The following is a 17,376-nucleotide window of genomic DNA, read 5'->3' on the forward strand; positions in this document are numbered from 1 at the left end:
CGGGGATGGGCCGGACCAGCAGCCGCTCTGGAGCCACAGGTGAGCCCGGCTTCCCAGCCCGCACCCCCGGCCCTCATGCCGGGGCATCTCCTCTGCCCTGGGGCCTGGGGAAGAGGCGAGGAGACTCGCTGCCATCTTCTGCTCGGCAGCCCCAGAGCGCCGGGGGACACCCTAGGAGCCACCAGACACCGGGGGACAGCACCACCGACCCGAGGACAGCGCTGGAGGCCTTTGGGCACTTGCCCAAGGCCGGGAGACGGCTCCAGCTCAAGGTAGGAGAGGGTAGGAGAGGGGAGGGTAGGAGAGGGGAGGGTAGGAGAGGGGAGGGTAGGAGAGGGGAGGGGAGGGTAGGATAGGGGAGGGTAGGATAGGGGAGGGCTTGGGCAGGTCCTGGGAGGCGTGAGCAGCCTGTGGGACAAGGAGCCAGGTCTGGCTCACATGCTCAGGGAACAGCCGATCGCCAGCACTGGGGTCAGGAAGGAATTTTTTCCCCCGGGGCAGATTGGCCCTGGTCCCCGGGGGTTTTTTGCCTTCCTCTGCAGCATGGAGCATGACCACTTTGCAGAGCTCCTCTGGGCCCTTTTGGCTCGGGTCCTGCCTGCTGCTCAAGCACCAGGAAGATGGCCTCTCGTGCCCTGCAGCTGGGGGGAGGAAGGCTTTTTTTCCCCCCATGTGGGACAGCAAGCGTCTCCGGGGGTTTTTTGCCTTCCTCTGCAGCACTGAGCACGGCCCCTTGCCACGGCTTCTTGGGGCCATTTGGGCTGGGTGCCTGCTGCTCCACGAGGTGGCCCTAAACTTAGCTAGAACAGCCTCCCTAAACCCACGTAGAACTAACCTAACCAACGTTAAAGCAGTGCAACCAACTAACCACCCTTCCAGAAGCTAAAATAAAATGAAAATAAACACTTGTATCCCGTGTGTTTTGTGTCCTTGAAAGTGTTTTGGAGACGGGAGGGGGAGGCGGAGGCGGGGAGAGGCGGGAGGGGGGGTGGACGGGGGGGAGGCGGGAGGGGGGAGAAGGGCACGGCTGCCCTGAACCCATCACCCCCTAGAGATGAAGTCCAAGGGAGAAACTACTCAGCTGGCAAATATTCAAAACCACGTTTTGCTCACAGATCTTACAGCAAGTTTTCCCTCAGCAAACAAAAGATTAAACAGCAACAACAAGCAGAAATAATACTCACAAGTCTGAACCATCTTCTACGGGATTTTCCCGTACCGGCCGACACCGCCGGACCCGGCGGGCACACCCGCTGCCCCCGCTCCAGCTGCCCGCCAAGCGGCGGCGCCGGCCGCGCCACCCACGCGTGCCCACAAGCGGCCTCGCCGTCCCCGCCCGCCCGCCGGGCACAAGACGGACCCCAGCGCAGCCCCGCCCGGGCACCGGGACAGCGCGGAAGCGTCGCGGCGCCGGTTACCGAGCGGCAGCAGCAGCAGCTGAGAGGGGCTGCTGCTCGCCTTGGCCGCCATGCTGGACACAGACCCGACCAATCGCTACCGCCTCCCGCAAAGACCGACCCAGCAGCCCCGACGAGCGGATGGCAGAGCCGTCGCTCCTCGGCCCCGCCCCGTGTTCGGGCAAAGGCGGGAACGAGCGGGAGTCCCGCGGTTTGGCTGCTCCCGAGAGAGAGTTGGAGGGAAAACTCTTCCCGCCCCTGTCCCTTCTTCTCCGGCCGGGCAGCCTCCTGGAGCTGCCGCCGCTACAACCGCTGCCGACAGCCCGGTGGCCCCGCTGTGCCAGCCCACCCTTCCATGGGGCTTTTTCCTTGTGCGTGGAGTGTCCGGTGGAGACTTTTCAGTGCTGTGTGTCACAGCTGTTTTATGTGCTGATTTTTCTCCCACCCTATTTTCTCATTAACTCACAAGAAAGGTTGTTGCAAGAAGGATTTCTGGAAACGCTTGAACATCCATAGAATTGGCTTGGAGCCAGAAAAGCACTGTCTCTTCAAACACGTTTTGCATTCTTAACACTACAGCACTCAAGAAAATCGGTATTTCCACTTCTACAGCCATTGCACGTTCTGTGGCGGGTCACAGTCCAGAAGAACCGAGCCTTCCTAAGCTCTGTCCTCTGCCTCGGAGGGTGACGCTCCCTCCAGAAACGCCCCCACCTCTCAGAGGAGGGACAGCTGCTGCTGTCCCGGGGCTGCAGGCTGGGCTCTCAAAGGAGCCGAGTTCCCAGGGCACTCCCAACAACTCGGCTTTCGGCTCCTGGAGTGAAATGCAACCTTTGCAACCACCTGATGCCGCTGCCCTGCTGGGCTGGGCACAGGAGCCCTTCGCCGTGACCAGGGCAGGGACATGCCACGCTGGGCTTGACTCCCTGCGGAGCTGCAGGGCTGGTGTGTCATCCTGCAGCAGGGGGGGATGAAGTGCCAGCGGGGGCAGTGACAGTGACTGTGCCAGTCAGCGCCGGCAGGCGACAGGAACAACCACGAAGCCACTAATGAAATACATGCAAAGAGTACAGCACGGGAAAGAGCACTGGATCAGCACCCGGTGGATTGTCCCTTCGTTTTCTGTCGACTATCAGTGTTCTTTATGGAATTATTGATTTCTTTTTACTGATGTATGGCCGGTCATTTTAATACGTTTGGGGATTTTTTGGATATTAGTTTTCCTTTCTTTTACAAGGGGAAAATGGTGTGGGACAAATTTTTATTCAGACATGGTACAGGACTAACACTGTTTTTGCCAGTGCCTAACCAGACTCTATTGAATGGAGCTTGGGACTCCGTAACAGGGCTGTAGGAAGAAGTACTGGAAGTAAGGCTGGACTGGCAACAAATCCACACTGTGTTTTGGCAAAAAGGGACATGGTTAGGTTGATTACTCCCCTGTCTTGTAGACGACAGGGACTGATTTGGGGCCAGCACCCCAAAGGCTTCCTCCCAAGGGTGCTGGGCAGAGTTGGGGTGGGCGGGGCTGCACACGCCTGGCTCTGTCACCCCCGTGTCACAATGCCAGCACCCGGCAATGCAGCACTCACAATGCCCCGAGCAGGATCAAAAGGACCAGCCAGGTCCCGTGTCCACCGCCAGAGCTGGCCCGGGGGCAGCCCAGCACATCCCAGAGGAAGCACTTGAGGAGCTGGTGGAATCACAGGCAGGGGCTGAGGGAGGAAGACCTTGCATGAGGCTGCTGGAGGTTCTCCACTGCAAGGTGATCTGCTGGCAGGGCCACCTTCCAAGCTCAGCTCATGGATGGAAATCCTTTTGAGCTGGATAGCAGTGGAGAGACCAAGGGAATTTCTTCTGTGCTTTGGAACACCCACTGGTGTCCCACCAGGCACGGGAAGGAGTCTTGCCCCCAAGGTCCCATCAGCTCAGAGGCATTTGGGCACTCTCGGAAGTCCAGGAGATGGCTCCAGCTCAAGGGAGGACACGATAGGGCTTGGGCAGGTCCTGGGAGGCGTGAGCAGCCTGTGGACAAGGAGCCAGGTCTGGCTCCCATGCTCAGGGAACAGCCGATCGCCAGCACTGCTGGGGTCAGGAAGGAATTTTTTCCCCCGGGGCAGATTGGCCCTGGTCCCCGGGGGTTTTTTGCCTTCCTCTGCAGCATGGAGCATGACCACTCTGCAGAGCTCCTCTGGGCCCTTTTGGCTCGGGTCCTGCCTGCTGCTCAAGCACCAGGAAGATGGCCTCTCGTGCCCTGCAGCTGGGGGGAGGAAGGCTTTTTTTTCCCCCAGGTGAGACAGCAAGCGTCTCCGGGGGTTTTTTGCCTTCCTCTGCAGCGTTGAGCACGGCCCCTTGCCACGGCTTCTTTGGGCCATTTGGGCTGGGTGCCTGCTGCTCCACGAGGTGGCCCTAAACTTAGTTAGAACAGTCTGCCTAAACCAGCATAGAACAACTCACCTAAACCAACCTTAAACAACCTAGACCAGTCTGCCTTAAAAAACTTCAATCAGCCACCAACAACCTAAGCAGAACCTTAAACAATCTACAACAAATTACCTAAACCAACCTAAACCAAACAAAAGAAACCAACCTAAACACCCTAAAACAAACCTACCCAAACCAAATGATCTAAAAAATCCTACCTAAAACAAGCTAAAACTACATAAACCGGCATTTCTCAGCCAACCTTAAGCAACCTGTAACCAAACAAGCTAAACAAACCGAAACCAATCAATCTTAACCTAAAACAACCATTAAACAATCTCAAACAACCTCAAAACAATCTCATAAAGGACAAAACTACCTAAAACAACCCATCTAAACAAACCTCAAAAATATGAAACCAAATGACATAACCTGACCAAAATGACCTAAAGCAAACAATCCAAAGCTAAATAGAACCACTGAAACCAGCCTACAATCACCAGGCTAAAAACCCATCTAAATCAACTCAACTTCAACAACGAAGCTAAAACACCCTAAAAAACCTCAACAACCAAACTCCAACCACCAGCCACCCTACCCCATGCAGTGTCTCACTTGGATGTGTCTGCAGTCTTGGAAGCTTGACTACCCCAGGTTCTCCTACTAATGGACCCTGAGCTTGTTTGCAGGTTCTCAAGCACAGCGCAGCTACCGTATCCCCTTGACCTAGCAATGGTTCGCCTCTAGCGGGGAAGGTCGTCCTCTTTGAGCAAGGCAGGGAAACACGGGGAGCAGGGAAGGAGGAAGGGGACATCTGCTGAGACAGCAGAAACAGCCCAAGCCAGCCTAGTGATTAGTGGGGGGACACGTGTCCCAGCGAGACTGCAGTCACATCCAAATCATCCAGACACAACCTAAAACCAACAAAACACAATGTCAATCTCACCAAAGCACCTAAAGCACCCTCAACAACCAATCTAAACCACCCCAACCTGAAGGAACCCATCTTCAAAACACGCCATGAAAATAACACTGCCTAGAACAACCTACCAAAAAGTAACTAAACCAACCTAAACCAAACCACCTGAACCAACCTCAACAGAAACCCTTCAAGCAACCTCAACCATGCAAACCAAACCTGCCTAAACCAACTTACCTGAAAACACAGACACCCACCAACCCACCTAAACTGCCTAGTGAAAAGAAACAACCTAAAATAACCAACCAACCATCCAACTTCAAATCATCTAAACAAACCTCAACCAAACTCCTGAAAACGGCCTCAACGAAAACAGCTTCAGATACGCCACCTACAACCACCAACGGAAGACACCTTCAACCAAAAATCACCTACATCAAGCAACCTGAACCCACCAGCCAGCCTTCAACAACCAGCCTCTCACAACCACCCTCAAAGAACCTGCCTCAAACCAACCTCAAACGACCGCAACAAACGGAACCAAGCTACTAAAACCAGAAACCTAAACCAAACTAACACAACCAGGGCTAAAGAATCGGCAGAAAACAGCACCAACCAAAGAACCCAGCAAAACCAAGAAAAAGAAACCTCCGAAGCTAAACAACATAGATCAGTGGTAAGTAAATCACATCACACAACCTAAACCAACCCACCTAATCTAGCCATCCAAAACCAAGCTAAACCATCAAACCTGAAACAAGCAATCTAAGACCGCCAACCGAAACCAAACTGAACAAACCTTAACCTAAAACAACCAGCCTTCAGTGACCTACAAACACACAACCTACCAACAACGTCACACGGTGTCAAACAACCAGTCTCAAAAAGCCTACCAACACCAACTCAGAGAAACTGACCTAAACCAACCAAATGAAACCAACTTAGAAAAACCCAACAAAACCAAAACAACAATAGAAACAACATCAACAACAAAAACAGAACACCAAAGAAGGTAGAAAGAAACAGGCAAAACCCAAACAAGTTACACACAAAGAAGGCAGATGTAGGAAACAGCATGCAGAGATGTTGCCTGGGGACCCAGTGCTTTGGAGCAGCCACTGGTGTCCTGTCAGCAACAGGAAGGATTCGCAGCTGCCACTCGGCACCTCTCCCTGCCGGTAACACCAGCGCCTGGCAGGGACCAGAGCGCTTCTCGTGCACCCTGCCCAAGAAGCACAGCAGCCAAACAAGGTGCGCAAGGCAAAACATCTGCTTGTCATCGCTACGTGGGATGCTTTGGAAAAGATCCCACAGTACCACATACCTCTTCTTTGGTGCATGGTCAGTCCCGCGCCTCATTCTCAAGGTTCTCCCTCTTCAGGAACCAGGCAAAGCTTGGCCTCTATTCCTGCTGCTGCTCTCTGCAGCTCTGGGGCTTGCCTTTGCCAGCCTGCAAGGGCTGTTTTTTCAAGCTATCCTGAAGAATGCATCAGCCTGCTCCCGGCTACACGTGGGCTTGTGTTCAGGATTGTGAGCATTGGCTCTGAAAAAGAGTGAGAAACGGAAATGACATGGAATAACAGAACATGAAAAAACATAAAATGAAGTAAATTTAAAAAAAAAAAAAATTAGAAACACTTGTATCCATTGCGTTTTGTGTCCTGGAAAGTGGTTTTGAGGGAAGAGTGAAGGAAGGGAGAGGGAAAGGGGAAGGGCAGGGGGGAAGGGAAGAGAAGGCAGAAGAGAAAAGAAAGCCCTGACAGAGCCCTGAGGGCTCCATACCTGAAATTGTGCGGGTTTGAGTGAAAGTGAACTCATTTTCTTCATGGAGTTAGATACCTTTCTTTTTACAGCTCACACAGTCATTATTTGAAATTAGTTTGAGAACACAAGGTAACAGCCCAGCACAGAGCTAATGTTTTTAATTGCTCCGGTCTGAGAGCCAAGGACATTCTGACTGCTCTGCCCCTAGGTGTGACGTATCGAGGAAGGGGGGCAGAGATGGGACAGAGCTGGACTGACATCCAGGCTGATCCATAAGAGTGTTTCATCCCATTAGCGTCATGGTAATTATTGAAGGAGGGAGGGGATCTTTCTCACTCTCTCAGGCGTGCCGTGTAATCTTGATAAACTGGCCACATGGGTCAAGAAAGCTACCTGGCAACCAAACAGATCCATTTCACTCTTCTGCTCAGCACATCAAGATTTGCCCTCTAAGTCTCGGCAATTTCTTGAATATCACCAATAACCAACACAGGTTTCAAATAGCAACGTGGCATGACAAAATAATACATACTTCTCTTTAAGTCCACTCGTTTTTTTAATCTTTGCCTAGACCTTCAGGAAATGTCAAACCAAACTAACTACTGAGCAGTTCAACACACAACCCACACAAAATAAAGGCTACCGCTTAGGAACCCGACGACAAGTATCAATCCTGCAACTGCTACTCTATGGCACGGCTGCCCTGAACCCATCACCCCCTAGAGATGAAGTCCAAGGGAGACCCCACTCAGCTGGCAAATATTCCAAAAACACAAACACGTTTTGCTCACAGATCTTACAGCAAGTTTTCCCTCAGCAAACAAAAGATTAAACAGCAACAACAAGCAGAAATAATACTCACAAGTCCGTAACATCTTCTATGCTTGAACATCCATAGAAGTGGCTTGGAGCCAAAAAAGCACTGTCTCTTCACACACGTTTTGCATTCTTAACACTATGGCGCTAAAGAAATATCAGAATCCCTTAGCAGAGTAGAATTCTGCAATACAACTCCCAGGTTTGTCGTGCTGGTAAAACATATTGTCCAAAGATCTGCAGCTGTTGCTCTCTCCTTAAGACAAAAGGCCAAGGAGTCAGTTCCACCAGAGGCAAACCAAACCTAAGCACTGACAGGACTGCAGAGCAAAACGGCCCCGCAATGGGGCCTCGTGGCCCTGGGGCCGCCATGCCGGCCACCGCAGCGTCCGTTGGGGCCGCCACGAGCCCCTGTGATGGCAGTTGGAGCCCAGCTGTGCCAGCCGCGACATCGCTAGCGGAGAAGACCCCGAGAAGACAGCGCGGATCGACTCGAAAAAGCAAGAGAAGGCTCAGGCACCCCCCGGCATGGCTCCGCCGCCCAAACAACGGCGGCTGCCTGTGCGGAGCAGCAACACCGCCCACAGGCAGGAGGAGCCAATGGAGGTTGACCCACCCCGGGAAGAGGCGGAGCCCATGGAGGTGGATCCGCCTCGGCAGGAGGAGGAGGAGGCGATGGAGGTGGATCCGCCTCAGGCGGGGCTGCAGGGGCCTTCCAGCAGCACGGCCGGACTGCCTGCGGCGCCGTGGTGCCCGAAGCGCCGCAGGACGGCCGGGGGCTCTCCCAGAGCCCCCAAACAGGCGCCTGGCCGCAAGCGGCGCCGCCCCCGCAGCCGCCACTAGCCCCCTCCGGGGATGGGCCGGACCAGCAGCCGCTCTGGAGCCACAGGTGAGCCCGGCTTCCCAGCCCGCACCCCCGGCCCTCATGCCGGGGCATCTCCTCTGCCCTGGGGCCTGGGGAAGAGGCGAGGAGACTCGCTGCCATCTTCTGCTCGGCAGCCCCAGAGCGCCGGGGGACACCCTAGGAGCCACCAGACAGCGGGGGACAGCACCACCGACCCGAGGACAGCGCTGGAGGCCTTTGGGCACTTGCCCAAGGCCGGGAGACGGCTCCAGCTCAAGGTAGGAGAGGGGAGGGTAGGAGAGGGGAGGGTAGGAGAGGGGAGGGTAGGAGAGGGGAGGGTAGGAGAGGGGAGGGCTTGGGCAGGTCCTGGGAGGCGTGAGCAGCCTGTGGGACAAGGAGCCAGGTCTGGCTCACATGCTCAGGGAACAGCCGATCGCCAGCACTGGGGTCAGGAAGGAATTTTCCCCCGGGGCAGATTGGCCCTGGTCCCCGGGGGTTTTTTGCCTTCCTCTGCAGCATGGAGCATGACCACTTTGCAGAGCTCCTCTGGGCCCTTTTGGCTCGGGTCCTGCCTGCTGCTCAAGCACCAGGAAGATGGCCTCTCGTGCCCTGCAGCTGGGGGGAGGAAGGCTTTTTTTCCCCCCATGTGGGACAGCAAGCGTCTCCGGGGGTTTTTTGCCTTCCTCTGCAGCACTGAGCACGGCCCCTTGCCACGGCTTCTTGGGGCCATTTGGGCTGGGTGCCTGCTGCTCCACGAGGTGGCCCTAAACTTAGCTAGAACAGCCTCCCTAAACCCACGTAGAACTAACCTAACCAACGTTAAAGCAGTGCAACCAACTAACCACCCTTCCAGAAGCTAAAATAAAATGAAAATAAACACTTGTATCCCGTGTGTTTTGTGTCCTTGAAAGTGTTTTGGAGACGGGAGGGGGAGGCGGGGAGAGGCGGGAGGGGGGGTGGACGGGGGGGAGGCGGGAGGGGGGAGAAGGGCACGGCTGCCCTGAACCCATCACCCCCTAGAGATGAAGTCCAAGGGAGAAACTACTCAGCTGGCAAATATTCAAAACCACGTTTTGCTCACAGATCTTACAGCAAGTTTTCCCTCAGCAAACAAAAGATTAAACAGCAACAACAAGCAGAAATAATACTCACAAGTCTGAACCATCTTCTACGGGATTTTCCCGTACCGGCCGACACCGCCGGACCCGGCGGGCACACCCGCTGCCCCCGCTCCAGCTGCCCGCCAAGCGGCGGCGCCGGCCGCGCCACCCACGCGTGCCCACAAGCGGCCTCGCCGTCCCCGCCCGCCCGCCGGGCACAAGACGGACCCCAGCGCAGCCCCGCCCGGGCACCGGGACAGCGCGGAAGCGTCGCGGCGCCGGTTACCGAGCGGCAGCAGCAGCAGCTGAGAGGGGCTGCTGCTCGCCTTGGCCGCCATGCTGGACACAGACCCGACCAATCGCTACCGCCTCCCGCAAAGACCGACCCAGCAGCCCCGACGAGCGGATGGCAGAGCCGTCGCTCCTCGGCCCCGCCCCGTGTTCGGGCAAAGGCGGGAACGAGCGGGAGTCGCGCGGTTTGGCTGCTCCCGAGAGAGACTTGGAGGGAAAACTCTTCCCGCCCCTGTCCCTTCTTCTCCGGCCGGGCAGCCTCCTGGAGCTGCCGCCGCTACAACCGCTGCCGACAGCCCGGTGGCCCCGCTGTGCCAGCCCACCCTTCCATGGGGCTTTTTCCTTGTGCGTGGAGTGTCCGGTGGAGACTTTTCAGTGCTGTGTGTCACAGCTGTTTTATGTGCTGATTTTTCTCCCACCCTATTTTCTCATTAACTCACAAGAAGGTTGTTGCAAGAAGGATTTCTGGAAACGCTTGAACATCCATAGAATTGGCTTGGAGCCAGAAAAGCACTGTCTCTTCAAACACGTTTTGCATTCTTAACACTACAGCACTCAAGAAAATCGGTATTTCCACTTCTACAGCCATTGCACGTTCTGTGGCGGGTCACAGTCCAGAAGAACCGAGCCTTCCTAAGCTCTGTCCTCTGCCTCGGAGGGTGACGCTCCCTCCAGAAACGCCCCCACCTCTCAGAGGAGGGACAGCTGCTGCTGTCCCGGGGCTGCAGGCTGGGCTCTCAAAGGAGCCGAGTTCCCAGGGCACTCCCAACAACTCGGCTTTCGGCTCCTGGAGTGAAATGCAACCTTTGCAACCACCTGATGCCGCTGCCCTGCTGGGCTGGGCACAGGAGCCCTTCGCCGTGACCAGGGCAGGGACATGCCACGCTGGGCTTGACTCCCTGCGGAGCTGCAGGGCTGGTGTGTCATCCTGCAGCAGGGGGGGATGAAGTGCCAGCGGGGGCAGTGACAGTGACTGTGCCAGTCAGCGCCGGCAGGCGACAGGAACAACCACGAAGCCACTAATGAAATACATGCAAAGAGTACAGCACGGGAAAGAGCACTGGATCAGCACCCGGTGGATTGTCCCTTCGTTTTCTGTCGACTATCAGTGTTCTTTATGGAATTATTGATTTCTTTTTACTGATGTATGGCCGGTCATTTTAATACGTTTGGGGATTTTTTGGATATTAGTTTTCCTTTCTTTTACAAGGGGAAAATGGTGTGGGACAAATTTTTATTCAGACATGGTACAGGACTAACACTGTTTTTGCCAGTGCCTAACCAGACTCTATTGAATGGAGCTTGGGACTCCGTAACAGGGCTGTAGGAAGAAGTACTGGAAGTAAGGCTGGACTGGCAACAAATCCACACTGTGTTTTGGCAAAAAAGGGACACGGTTAGGTTGATTACTCCCCTGTCTTGTAGACGACAGGGACTGATTTGGGGCCAGCACCCCAAAGGCTTCCTCCCAAGGGTGCTGGGCAGAGTTGGGGTGGGCGGGGCTGCACACGCCTGGCTCTGTCACCCCCGTGTCACAATGCCAGCACCCGGCAATGCAGCACTCACAATGCCCCGAGCAGGATCAAAAGGACCAGCCAGGTCCCGTGTCCACCGCCAGAGCTGGCCCGGGGGCAGCCCCAGCACATCCCAGAGGAAGCACTTGAGGAGCTGGTGGAATCACAGGGCAGGGGCTGAGGGAGGAAGACCTTGCATGAGGCTGCTGGAGGTTCTCCACTGCAAGGTGATCTGCTGGCAGGGCCACCTTCCAAGCTCAGCTCATGGATGGAAATCCTTTTGAGCTGGATAGCAGTGGAGAGACCAAGGGAATTTCTTCTGTGCTTTGGAACACCCACTGGTGTCCCACCAGGCACGGGAAGGAGTCTTGCCCCCAAGGTCCATCAGCTCAGAGGCATTTGGGCACTCTCGGAAGTCCAGGAGATGGCTCCAGCTCAAGGGAGGACACGATAGGGCTTGGGCAGGTCCTGGGAGGCGTGAGCAGCCTGTGGGACAAGGAGCCAGGTCTGGCTCCCATGCTCAGGGAACAGCCGATCGCCAGCACTGGGGTCAGGAAGGAATTTTTTCCCCCGGGGCAGATTGGCCCTGGTCCCCGGGGGTTTTTTGCCTTCCTCTGCAGCATGGAGCATGACCACTCTGCAGAGCTCCTCTGGGCCCTTTTGGCTCGGGTCCTGCCTGCTGCTCAAGCACCAGGAAGATGGCCTCTCGTGCCCTGCAGCTGGGGGGAGGAAGGCTTTTTTTTCCCCCAGGTGAGACAGCAAGCGTCTCCGGGGGTTTTTTGCCTTCCTCTGCAGCGTTGAGCACGGCCCCTTGCCACGGCTTCTTTGGGCCATTTGGGCTGGGTGCCTGCTGCTCCACGAGGTGGCCCTAAACTTAGTTAGAACAGTCTGCCTAAACCAGCATAGAACAACTCACCTAAACCAACCTTCAACAACCTAGACCAGTCTGCCTTAAAAAACTTCAATCAGCCACCAACAACCTAAGCAGAACCTTAAACAATCTACAACAAATTACCTAAACCAACCTAAACCAAACAAAAGAAACCAACCTAAACACCCTAAAACAAACCTACCCAAACCAAATGATCTAAAAAATCCTACCTAAAACAAGCTAAAACTACATAAACCGGCATTTCTCAGCCAACCTTAAGCAACCTGTAACCAAACAAGCTAAACAAACCGAAACCAATCAATCTTAACCTAAAACAACCATTAAACAATCTCAAACAACCTCAAAACAATCTCATAAAGGACAAAACTACCTAAAACAACCCATCTAAACAAACCTCAAAAATATGAAACCAAATGACATAACCTGACCAAAATGACCTAAAGCAAACAATCCAAAGCTAAATAGAACCACTGAAACCAGCCTACAATCACCAGGCTAAAAACCCATCTAAATCAACTCAACTTCAACAACGAAGCTAAAACACCCTAAAAAACCTCAACAACCAAACTCCAACCACCAGCCACCCTACCCCATGCAGTGTCTCACTTGGATGTGTCTGCAGTCTTGGAAGCTTGACTACCCCAGGTTCTCCTACTAATGGACCCTGAGCTTGTTTGCAGGTTCTCAAGCACAGCGCAGCTACCGTATCCCCTTGACCTAGCAATGGTTCGCCTCTAGCGGGGAAGGTCGTCCTCTTTGAGCAAGGCAGGGAAACACGGGGAGCAGGGAAGGAGGAAGGGGACATCTGCTGAGACAGCAGAAACAGCCCAAGCCAGCCTAGTGATTAGTGGGGGGACACGTGTCCCAGCGAGACTGCAGTCACATCCAAATCATCCAGACACAACCTAAAACCAACAAAACACAATGTCAATCTCACCAAAGCACCTAAAGCACCCTCAACAACCAATCTAAACCACCCCAACCTGAAGGAACCCATCTTCAAAACACGCCATGAAAATAACACTGCCTAGAACAACCTACCAAAAAGTAACTAAACCAACCTAAACCAAACCACCTGAACCAACCTCAACAGAAACCCTTCAAGCAACCTCAACCATGCAAACCAAACCTGCCTAAACCAACTTACCTGAAAACACAGACACCCACCAACCCACCTAAACTGCCTAGTGAAAAGAAACAACCTAAAATAACCAACCAACCATCCAACTTCAAATCATCTAAACAAACCTCAACCAAACTCCTGAAAACGGCCTCAACGAAAACAGCTTCAGATACGCCACCTACAACCACCAACGGAAGACACCTTCAACCAAAAATCACCTACATCAAGCAACCTGAACCCACCAGCCAGCCTTCAACAACCAGCCTCTCACAACCACCCTCAAAGAACCTGCCTCAAACCAACCTCAAACGACCGCAACAAACGGAACCAAGCTACTAAAACCAGAAACCTAAACCAAACTAACACAACCAGGGCTAAAGAATCGGCAGAAAACAGCACCAACCAAAGAACCCAGCAAAACCAAGAAAAAGAAACCTCCGAAGCTAAACAACATAGATCAGTGGTAAGTAAATCACATCACACAACCTAAACCAACCCACCTAATCTAGCCATCCAAAACCAAGCTAAACCATCAAACCTGAAACAAGCAATCTAAGACCGCCAACCGAAACCAAACTGAACAAACCTTAACCTAAAACAACCAGCCTTCAGTGACCTACAAACACACAACCTACCAACAACGTCACACGGTGTCAAACAACCAGTCTCAAAAAGCCTACCAACACCAACTCAGAGAAACTGACCTAAACCAACCAAATGAAACCAACTTAGAAAAACCCAACAAAACCAAAACAACAATAGAAACAACATCAACAACAAAAACAGAACACCAAAGAAGGTAGAAAGAAACAGGCAAAACCCAAACAAGTTACACACAAAGAAGGCAGATGTAGGAAACAGCATGCAGAGATGTTGCCTGGGGACCCAGTGCTTTGGAGCAGCCACTGGTGTCCTGTCAGCAACAGGAAGGATTCGCAGCTGCCACTCGGCACCTCTCCCTGCCGGTAACACCAGCGCCTGGCAGGGACCAGAGCGCTTCTCGTGCACCCTGCCCAAGAAGCACAGCAGCCAAACAAGGTGCGCAAGGCAAAACATCTGCTTGTCATCGCTACGTGGGATGCTTTGGAAAAGATCCCACAGTACCACATACCTCTTCTTTGGTGCATGGTCAGTCCCGCGCCTCATTCTCAAGGTTCTCCCTCTTCAGGAACCAGGCAAAGCTTGGCCTCTATTCCTGCTGCTGCTCTCTGCAGCTCTGGGGCTTGCCTTTGCCAGCCTGCAAGGGCTGTTTTTTCAAGCTATCCTGAAGAATGCATCAGCCTGCTCCCGGCTACACGTGGGCTTGTGTTCAGGATTGTGAGCATTGGCTCTGAAAAAGAGTGAGAAACGGAAATGACATGGAATAACAGAACATGAAAAAACATAAAATGAAGTAAATTTAAAAAAAAAAAAAATTAGAAACACTTGTATCCATTGCGTTTTGTGTCCTGGAAAGTGGTTTTGAGGGAAGAGTGAAGGAAGGGAGAGGGAAAGGGGAAGGGCAGGGGGGAAGGGAAGAGAAGGCAGAAGAGAAAAGAAAGCCCTGACAGAGCCCTGAGGGCTCCATACCTGAAATTGTGCGGGTTTGAGTGAAAGTGAACTCATTTTCTTCATGGAGTTAGATACCTTTCTTTTTACAGCTCACACAGTCATTATTTGAAATTAGTTTGAGAACACAAGGTAACAGCCCAGCACAGAGCTAATGTTTTTAATTGCTCCGGTCTGAGAGCCAAGGACATTCTGACTGCTCTGCCCCTAGGTGTGACGTATCGAGGAAGGGGGGCAGAGATGGGACAGAGCTGGACTGACATCCAGGCTGATCCATAAGAGTGTTTCATCCCATTAGCGTCATGGTAATTATTGAAGGAGGGAGGGGATCTTTCTCACTCTCTCAGGCGTGCCGTGTAATCTTGATAAACTGGCCACATGGGTCAAGAAAGCTACCTGGCAACCAAACAGATCCATTTCACTCTTCTGCTCAGCACATCAAGATTTGCCCTCTAAGTCTCGGCAATTTCTTGAATATCACCAATAACCAACACAGGTTTCAAATAGCAACGTGGCATGACAAAATAATACATACTTCTCTTTAAGTCCACTCGTTTTTTTAATCTTTGCCTAGACCTTCAGGAAATGTCAAACCAAACTAACTACTGAGCAGTTCAACACACAACCCACACAAAATAAAGGCTACCGCTTAGGAACCCGACGACAAGTATCAATCCTGCAACTGCTACTCTATGGCACGGCTGCCCTGAACCCATCACCCCCTAGAGATGAAGTCCAAGGGAGACCCCACTCAGCTGGCAAATATTCCAAAAACACAAACACGTTTTGCTCACAGATCTTACAGCAAGTTTTCCCTCAGCAAACAAAAGATTAAACAGCAACAACAAGCAGAAATAATACTCACAAGTCCGTAACATCTTCTATGCTTGAACATCCATAGAAGTGGCTTGGAGCCAAAAAAGCACTGTCTCTTCACACACGTTTTGCATTCTTAACACTATGGCGCTAAAGAAATATCAGAATCCCTTAGCAGAGTAGAATTCTGCAATACAACTCCCAGGTTTGTCGTGCTGGTAAAACATATTGTCCAAAGATCTGCAGCTGTTGCTCTCTCCTTAAGACAAAAGGCCAAGGAGTCAGTTCCACCAGAGGCAAACCAAACCTAAGCACTGACAGGACTGCAGAGCAAAACGGCCCCGCAATGGGGCCTCGTGGCCCTGGGGCCGCCATGCCGGCCACCGCAGCGTCCGTTGGGGCCGCCACGAGCCCCTGTGATGGCAGTTGGAGCCCAGCTGTGCCAGCCGCGACATCGCTAGCGGAGAAGACCCCGAGAAGACAGCGCGGATCGACTCGAAAAAGCAAGAGAAGGCTCAGGCACCCCCCGGCATGGCTCCGCCGCCCAAACAACGGCGGCTGCCTGTGCGGAGCAGCAACACCGCCCACAGGCAGGAGGAGCCAATGGAGGTTGACCCACCCCGGGAAGAGGCGGAGCCCATGGAGGTGGATCCGCCTCGGCAGGAGGAGGAGGAGGCGATGGAGGTGGATCCGCCTCAGGCGGGGCTGCAGGGGCCTTCCAGCAGCACGGCCGGACTGCCTGCGGCGCCGTGGTGCCCGAAGCGCCGCAGGACGGCCGGGGGCTCTCCCAGAGCCCCCAAACAGGCGCCTGGCCGCAAGCGGCGCCGCCCCCGCAGCCGCCACTAGCCCCCTCCGGGGATGGGCCGGACCAGCAGCCGCTCTGGAGCCACAGGTGAGCCCGGCTTCCCAGCCCGCACCCCCGGCCCTCATGCCGGGGCATCTCCTCTGCCCTGGGGCCTGGGGAAGAGGCGAGGAGACTCGCTGCCATCTTCTGCTCGGCAGCCCCAGAGCGCCGGGGGACACCCTAGGAGCCACCAGACACCGGGGGACAGCACCACCGACCCGAGGACAGCGCTGGAGGCCTTTGGGCACTTGCCCAAGGCCGGGAGACGGCTCCAGCTCAAGGTAGGAGAGGGGAGGGTAGGAGAGGGGAGGGTAGGAGAGGGGAGGGTAGGAGAGGGGAGGGTAGGAGAGGGGAGGGTAGGAGAGGGGAGGGTAGGATAGGGGAGGGTAGGATAGGGGAGGGCTTGGGCAGGTCCTGGGAGGCGTGAGCAGCCTGTGGGACAAGGAGCCAGGTCTGGCTCACATGCTCAGGGAACAGCCGATCGCCAGCACTGGGGTCAGGAAGGAATTTTCCCCCGGGGCAGATTGGCCCTGGTCCCCGGGGGTTTTTTGCCTTCCTCTGCAGCATGGAGCATGACCACTTTGCAGAGCTCCTCTGGGCCCTTTTGGCTCGGGTCCTGCCTGCTGCTCAAGCACCAGGAAGATGGCCTCTCGTGCCCTGCAGCTGGGGGGAGGAAGGCTTTTTTTCCCCCCATGTGGGACAGCAAGCGTCTCCGGGGGTTTTTTGCCTTCCTCTGCAGCACTGAGCACGGCCCCTTGCCACGGCTTCTTGGGGCCATTTGGGCTGGGTGCCTGCTGCTCCACGAGGTGGCCCTAAACTTAGCTAGAACAGCCTCCCTAAACCCACGTAGAACTAACCTAACCAACGTTAAAGCAGTGCAACCAACTAACCACCCTTCCAGAAGCTAAAATAAAATGAAAATAAACACTTGTATCCCGTGTGTTTTGTGTCCTTGAAAGTGTTTTGGAGACGGGAGGGGGAGGCGGGGAGAGGCGGGAGGGGGGGTGGACGGGGGGGAGGCGGGAGGGGGGAGAAGGGCACGGCTGCCCTGAACCCATCACCCCCTAGAGATGAAGTCCAAGGG

The 17,376-nt window shown here is 54.2% G+C and overlaps 1 long non-coding RNA gene across 2 annotated transcripts in view; it reads right to left on the reverse strand.

Annotated features, from left to right (window-relative positions):
• The window catches only part of LOC309437034, a 50,581-nt gene that overhangs the window by 18,273 nt on the left and 14,932 nt on the right, over positions 1–17,376 (reverse strand). For both annotated transcript variants that reach the window (XR_014183473.1, XR_014183474.1), the window contains 2 exons: positions 14,196–14,414; positions 6,065–6,283 (listed from right to left, as the gene is read on the reverse strand). This is a non-coding gene — a long non-coding RNA (uncharacterized lncRNA). The remainder of the gene's footprint in view (positions 1–6,064; positions 6,284–14,195; positions 14,415–17,376) is intronic.

The sequence above is a fragment of the Streptopelia decaocto genome (assembly GCF_964273445.1).
Source record: "Streptopelia decaocto genome assembly, chromosome: 2".
NCBI classification, from domain to species: Eukaryota; Metazoa; Chordata; class Aves; order Columbiformes; family Columbidae; genus Streptopelia; species Streptopelia decaocto.